Source organism: Nicotiana tabacum, chromosome 11 (genome assembly GCF_000715075.1).
Source record: "Nicotiana tabacum cultivar K326 chromosome 11, ASM71507v2, whole genome shotgun sequence".
In the NCBI taxonomy this organism is placed as follows: domain Eukaryota; kingdom Viridiplantae; phylum Streptophyta; class Magnoliopsida; order Solanales; family Solanaceae; genus Nicotiana; species Nicotiana tabacum.
Window position 1 is genome coordinate 142666156 of NC_134090.1, and position 6676 is coordinate 142672831.

The window sequence follows — 6676 nt, forward strand, 5'->3', positions numbered from 1 at the left end:
TACTGACGCATTTTTATGCGTTGTGTTCATGCCCACAGGTTCGGATAGACAGAGCGGTGTGCCTCCTCAGTAGGACCCCTATGATCAGCGTTGGGTTTCGCACTCCACTTCTTCGGAGTTGCTGACTTTGAGTCCATAGGTACTATTACAGATGTATATGTGTGGTTTTGGGCATGTCGGGGGCTTTGTCCCGCCCTGTTGAGATTGTCTTACACTCTTAGAGGCTTGCAGACTAGCGGTCATTGTATATATATATATTTTTCGTATCGCCCTATCGGCCTTCTGGATAGCTGTTATACTGTTGTTGCAGCCTTGTTGGCCTAGTTTATATATATATATATATGTCGTGTTGGGCTCTTCTATATATATATATACACACACACATTATGTCGTGTTGGGCTCTTCTGCCTGCAGGTTATTATATTTCAGATCATATCTCATGGTTGGTTCGCTCGGGCCTTCGGGCATCGGGTGCCAGCCACACCTCCCAAGGTTGGGGTGTGACAATTTGAATTTTTATTTTGGTGTGACTGAACCCCAGAGAGAGGTTGTCTACGTATCCTTTCGGAATCAAGTCGAACGTAGTTCAGGGAACTTTTTTTTCTTTCGTTTTTCTGTTTTGTTTTGTTTGCTATTTCTTTTTCCTTTCCTTTTCCTCTTTTGTTTTTCTTTTTCTTTGTCTTTTCTTCCTCTTTTTTTTTGTACATTTTTTTCTTTTTCTTTTTCTTTTTTTTTTCATTTCATTTTTCAATAACACTTTCAGGTTCCAAAGAGGCTGATCAAAGAATGGGAGCTGGCTCAAAGGGTTTGCAAAGGGTTGATAGTGTTTGGTTAGCGAGAATGAAAGACTTTGTCATCCCAATTGGAGAATATTAGTACTATATGGAGGATCCAACATAGTACCTTTTGACTGCATTTTCATTGACAGTTATTTCAGGGACATTTCTTTCGATGTGTCCCAAGTGCAACACACTCTTTTGGCAGTACTCTTGTTGTAATGTATGGACTTTTCAAATCTGGGAACCAATTTTGCTTCAGTTGTTCCAACTCTTTGTTTTATTTCCTTAAACTTTATCTTCATTTCGATCTAATCCTTGATTCATTATTTCGAGGCCTGACAGCTTTCAGGATCTGGGCATGAAGTACGCAAGCATGTCATGTTATTGAAATCTGCATTTAACAAAACTAAAAAGAGAATAAGAAAGAAAAATGACAAGATTAAGAAAAGAGATATTCCTGGAAAATGAAATATTAATTTCATTTGAATTTTTAATTTTTGATTTTTTTATTTGATTTTTTTTTCAATTTTTGAAGATAGAAGGGTTTGCATCAGAAAGTAAGACAATAAGGTAAAATATCCAGATCACACCCTAAGATAATCCGGATGCAGAAAGGATAGCAAGACTGGCCACTAAGACTCCCGTTTGATGGAGAACTTTCATGCTTGGCGATCATTTTTGGCTTTTCTTCTATCTCGGCAAAGGCTGCAACGGCTTTCGGTGCCGGATCAAATTCCTCAGCTTCACAAATCATTCTGACCATTGGCCCAATGTTGTGGGCAGGCAACAGATTGTTCATCACATCAGAAGCTTCTTCATCCCGAAAAATGATTCTTTCAGTTTCAATCAAATCTTCAACTACCCTTTTGAGGGTCCAACGGTCCTATGTACTGTGTCCCACTGCTTGAGAGTGATATTCACATCTAGCATCAGCTCGGTGCGAGGGGGACTCGGGGTTCGGCCATTTCGGGGCCACTGGCTGCAATAGATCTAGCCTGATTAGCTTTTGGAACAAGCTTGAATACGATTCACCAATAGGGGTAAACTGATTCTTTCTGAAAGGCTCTCTTGGGCGAGGATTGTATCGGAGATCATTTGGTTGAGGATTATATGGAGCTGGGTAAGGATGTGCATTTCTGGGAGGTGGAGCTCGGTTTTGTGTATAATGTTGTGGCCGCGTGCAAGGTTGCGTGTTCATCACTGTATACCAACAAAACCAACCACCTGAACAGAACCTGACTAATTTGCTCACACCACAACCTCGTTAGTTTTGAGACATTTAACACATAGGAAATCGCACGTTGGGGATGCAATGCACCTAATAGTTAAACATTTCTACCATGCGTTTGAACGGTTGCATATTTCATCCCGGCCTTAACTAACCCTTTAAGTATGTACCTCTTTTCTTTTATTTCTACCTTTATTTAATCACTCTTGATTATTTTTCGTCTCTGTCGCTTTTTATTTTTTTGGCATTCTCCTTTCTTCTTTTTTTTTGGTCACTCTTTTATTTTTTGTCACTCTCTTTTTTTCTCTCTCTTTTTTGTTTCTTTTTTTTTTTCTTTTCTTTCTTTTTTTTAGTTTATTTTCCCCCCAATTAATTCTATGGTTATGATCGAATCCGATGGGGATTGCCTACGTATCATGACGCCGTATGAATCAGATCATTACGTAGTTCAGAAAAAATCAGGAATAGAGTACACAAACTAACTCTCGTTTTTTACTCATATACAAATAACTCCACGAAAGCTCCTAACAAGGAAAATAATTTTGGATTTTTTTTTGGTAGAAAGAAAGGATTCAAAAGAAGAAAGAATTTTTTTTTTAGATTTCAATTTTTTTATTGAATTGTAAGTGAGACTTCTAAAGAAGAGCTATTTTTTTTTTGAAATTCGATTTTTTTTTCATTTTGTTTTTGGAATTGTTGAAAGAAAGAATTAAAAAAAAATTGATTTTTTTTTTTTAAAGTTTCTTTTTTTTGAATTTTTTGAAATAAACACTTCTAAAGAAGAAATAAATTATTTTTGAATTTCAAATATTTGTTTTTCAATTTTTGAAAAAAAAAAACTTCTGAAGTAGAAAAAAAAATATTTTGGAATTCAACAATTTTTTTTTTGGAATTTTCGATTTTTTTTTTCTTTTTCATTTATTTATTTTTTGTGATATTTGAGGAAAAAAAATCTGATTTTGATTTTTTTTTTGTAGAAGAAAGACTTATAAAATAAAAAAGCAAAAAATATTTTTGAATTTTTTTTCAAAAATTGGGGTCTCTTAGAAATTATTTTTTAAAGAAGGAAGTAAAGGGAAATATATTTGATTTTTTTTTTTTTGAAAATTGGGGGCCGGAACCGATTAGGTTTGCCTACGTATCTCACATCCGATGAGAATCAGACCTGCGTAGTTCGGTAAAACTGGGTACCTTTTTTTTAATAATTCTGCTACACTAATTTTCTAAAGCCGGTCGACAATGCAAGTAAGCCTTCCAAATGATGTATCAAGTAGCACATACGTGAACATGATGGACTCAAATAGGATACCTGTCTTATACAGATCCGACCCTTGTGTCGAGTTTCGCTAAGTTAAATGCATGTGATGCACATAGAGCTAACCTACTAGGAAAATCTGGTATGAGGTGTTCTCCTAGGTTTAAATCTTGGTGGAATAGGTATCTAGACTGGCTTACTCGAGCGGACAACTCGAGCCGAGGAGGATCAGTGTACCGATAACATTGCTTTCCGGCTTAACTGGTGGTGCTCCCCGCCTAAAATAGGTGTGACTAAAATCCTTCACCGGGTAACAAACAACTCGGCTATCTCAAAGAAAGTGGGCTATGTCAAGCAAATGCCCAATTTTAATTCAAGAAGACTCGGAGGGGGTGCGTGAGAAGATAGTTTATATGTACCGTTCAAAAATATCAAAGCGGTAAAAAGCAAACAAGTAGCACATTATATCCAAATAAATCACAGTATATACAAAATTAATAAAACCAAATAAAAGTCAACATGTACAAGCTCGAATTCTGGTTTTCCCCAGCAGAGTCGAATGAGTGTCACCCCTTTTTACCCCTCCAAGAGATAAGTGTGCAAAATGTAACAAATTGTGGGTTAAAGAGCTTTTCCAATTAAAGTGACAAATTTGAAGTATGGATTATTTTATTTACAGAGTCGCCACTTGGAATTAATTTTTACTGGTGTTCCAAGTCACCTTTTATTTGAATCCCTATTCAAAGGAAGGTTTGACTCTATTATTATTGGTCTGCGAAAACAAAGTTCGGGTAAGGAATTTTGTTGACGGGGGAGAAGGTATAAGGCATTCCCTGAGTCCCGTGGTTCTAGCACGGTCACTTTATTGACTACATTTGGCTTGAATTAAACTTGGATAAACTGTGGTTTATTTGATTTTTATGCTTTTCTTATGTCCGTTTTTATTTATTTTAAAAAAAATTAAAGAAAAGATTTGAATAATAATCTACAACTTAACTAATGAGAGAAAATTATTGTTATGAATACTAATTTAAAAGATGAGAGTAATGAGAGAAAATTATCAATTGACATTGCTTAAAACTAGTAAGATGTGGGCTTGTCTTGACATTGAATGAGGCAGCCCACTATTGGGTTGATGGAGTCAAATGGGCTCATGTCCAAGACAAAATCCAAAAGCTCATATGCTTTTGGACTTTAAATCTGCAGATATGGCCTTTTAAAGCTATGTTACAGATTTGGCCATATCTTGCTATTTGCAATCCGTAGCCAACTATTTACAAAAATAAGTTTACAGATTGTCTTTCTAATCTACAACTTAACTACCTTACTAAATAAGTATTTTTTAAGAGATAAAAAAAGATTATTGGGACTCTAAAATATTATTATTATAATAATAATAATAATAATAATAATAATAATAATAATAATAAAAACTTAGCTTGGTGATAACAAAGGGACAAACATGGCTACAAGGGTTCAAATTTTAATATATATGTTCCTTTCAAACAACCAAATTTCACTGGAATTATATCTAATGCTTTGCAAAAATAAAAATAATTAAAGATGCTTAACACAATTTAATTAACTAACATATCGTTATAACATTATCAAACATTCAAGAGCATATAAAAATGAATTACAATAGAAGGATAAAGCTACTAATATTTTCTAGCGTCATTATCTTTCATTCCAACTCGATTTTATGAGTTTACATGGTCCGAAAATTACCTGGACAGCAGAAAGAAGAACAAATACATCAGAGTCAGCTCTTTCCAAAATCAACAACAAAACAATTAAACGGGCAGCAACAACAGCAAAAGACAGCGACAACCGGCAGATTCAAATCCAAGAAAATAAACTAGAAATACCCCAGTAAAACAGTATAATTATGTAATTCCAGAAAAATCTTTCAAGACTACTCTATTTTCCTTAAACAAGTTTTTCACTTAAGAATAAACTCATAAAAGCTGCTAAGGGATATTATAGCTACTGGTTTTTTCACTTTTTTTGTGTGTCTAGCTCCCTCAGTAAGATGGAGTGTCCTCCTTTTATATCAAAACAATCAGCTATTTCAAAAAAAATTAAAAATCAATCTTTTTGATAAAATTTTCTACAAAATCTGCTCTTAAATTCAAAATGCCAGACTTTCTGGTTCAAATCTTGTCAAGTATTTCAAACAAAATCTGCTCTCCACTATTCAAAGACAAACTTTTATTTAAACACTGTCCAAAGGTCTACATTTTCTTACCAAACAATTTGACTTTTGAGTGTTGTACTCAAAGAGTCTTGAAGTAGTAAATAAACAATCAAACAAGTACCATATACTCTTAAGTATTTTTCACTACCTCACTTTTATCAACACAAAACTATTTTACTACTTCAACAAGTGCAAAAACAGAAAATTTGACATTTCAAACTTCAAAAACTAATGCTAAAATAATTAATAATAGACAAAAATAAGATCTGAAAAAATAAAAATAAAATAAAAAATCAGCCACGAAAAATAATAGAATTTTTACCATTTTATAATTCAAGTGGCCGAAAAAATGGTGGTATGTCAAAAGAGGGTGTTCGGGGAGGTCGCCGAAATTTGGCCGGATTTTGATCGCAGGATTTTCATGGTGAAATTGGCATCAATAGCTAGGTCTTGAGGAACTCTATCCATTGATATAAGTATTGTGGGGTGGTAGCGGTTGGAGCTTCAAGAATTTGGGCAAAAAAGTGACGGAACAGTTTCCTAGATCTAAGATTCAAGGAGTTTGAGGGATTTTTGAAGGATTTGGTTTGGATATATGGAAGGAGGAAGTTGTGGAGATTACATGGTGTGAATTTGGAGGTGTTTGGAGGTGGTCCGCCGCCGGCGGCGATTTCCGGTCGGCGGCGGTGGGCGGAGCTGGGGCGGCGTAGAGAGAGTGAAGAGAGAAGAAGGAGAAAAGAATTATGGGTGAAAATGAGGATAATTTTCAGATTTTTGAGGCTTTAAATACCTAGGCCAAGAGTGAATGAGATCCATTGGATCAAGATGGAATGAATGGGTATGATTTGATCTTGTTTCACTTAGTGAAACGACGTAGTTTTGAGGCAAAACTACGTAGTTTCAGACCCTTTCAATGGCAGCCCTTTATCTTGCACTCTTGGACACTTTTTCTTTCAAATTTGGCCAAATTTCTTCTTTAATCCTACTTATTAAACTAATTTTACACAAATAAATTAATTAAATAACTTATTCTAATGATCAATTAACTAGATTAATTCACCAACTGAACAGCTAGTTAATTCTTAAAATGCACAAATGAAGAAAGAACTATATTTTTTTTTTAGTATTTTATGATAGGAAATATGCAATTAAAGTCACAAAAATTGAGAAAAATAATTAAAATAATAAAACACTAATAACTTTAGGAGGTATGAAGA

The 6676-nt window shown here is 34.4% G+C and overlaps 1 long non-coding RNA gene across 1 annotated transcript; it reads right to left on the reverse strand.

The window, feature by feature from the left end:
- Positions 1 to 4810: 4810 nt before the first annotated feature.
- On the reverse strand, positions 4811 to 6197 carry LOC142166571 (uncharacterized). The gene is made up of 2 exons (XR_012696984.1): positions 5782 to 6197; positions 4811 to 4990 (listed from the first exon to the last, which is right to left on the reverse strand). It is a non-coding gene; the product is annotated as an uncharacterized LOC142166571 (long non-coding RNA).
- Positions 6198 to 6676: the final 479 nt, after the last annotated feature.